General features: G+C 39.2%; 1 pseudogene; it reads right to left on the bottom strand.

The window, feature by feature from the left end:
- Positions 1-538: 538 nt before the first annotated feature.
- LOC117182911 overlaps positions 539-927 on the bottom strand; it is a 905-nt pseudogene continuing 516 nt past the window's right edge.

Raw genomic sequence — 927 nt, 5'->3', positions numbered from 1 at the left:
ACAATCTAAGGGACTTCTTTCGTATTTCTGGTGCCATAATTAATCGATATCATCCTGTTATCGAGATGCAAAGCACTACAGCAGAGCTCGCAAGAGAATATGTAGCAAGAGCTCGTGAGCCAAATATAGTGCAAGCGCGCGTAGCAGTGGGCAATATGCGCTACGGAAATGCAAATTGGAATCGCCTGCATGAACTTCAAGTACCACAATTTGCTCACCTTACATTGTAAGAAATACGCGGCATAACAATTGCCGTGTATCAAGTAGAACTTGCCCCATCTTACGTTCAAGAAAAGCTGCAACAAGCAAAGATGAGGAGTTTCAACTTGATACGCGATTTAATGAACCTGGTTTGATCAAAGTACGAGTATTTTTTCGTTTCCGAAATGCGACAAGGTACCAGCTGTGGATAGCGTTCAATGAGATCCATGACATAGGACCAGACAATAGCGTTTTATGATTCCTGGGTTATGTACGAGGGTAGTTCAATAAGTCCTTAGAATGAAGTATAAAAACAATTTTTTTGGGTAATTTTTTTTTATTTTGCAACATAATCTCCCTGGAGCTCTATACACTTGGTCAATCGCTTTTCAAGTTTTTTTAATCCTTCGGAAAAGTGCGTTTTCGGAAGTTCCTCAAAATAAGCACTTACTGAGGCAATGACGTCTTCGTTGTCTGGAAATCTCTGTCCATCGAGCCATTTTTTCAAGTTTGGAAATAAGAAAAAGTCACTGTGGGCTAAATCTGGTGAATACGGTGGGTGTTCGACCAATTCGAATTTTAGTTCTTCAATTTTAGCCATTGAAACGAAGCATGTGTAAACTAGGGCGTTGTCGTGATGAAAGAGAATTTTTATTCTCGCCAAATGTGGTCGTTTTTTTTTAATTTCTTCTTTCAGCTGCTCTAATAATGATGCATAATATTCAC

Source organism: Belonocnema kinseyi, chromosome 2, assembly GCF_010883055.1.
Source record: "Belonocnema kinseyi isolate 2016_QV_RU_SX_M_011 chromosome 2, B_treatae_v1, whole genome shotgun sequence".
Taxonomy (NCBI): domain Eukaryota; kingdom Metazoa; phylum Arthropoda; class Insecta; order Hymenoptera; family Cynipidae; genus Belonocnema; species Belonocnema kinseyi.
The sequence above is the reverse complement of the archived record's forward strand: the minus strand, read 5'-3'. Positions and strand labels throughout refer to the sequence as shown.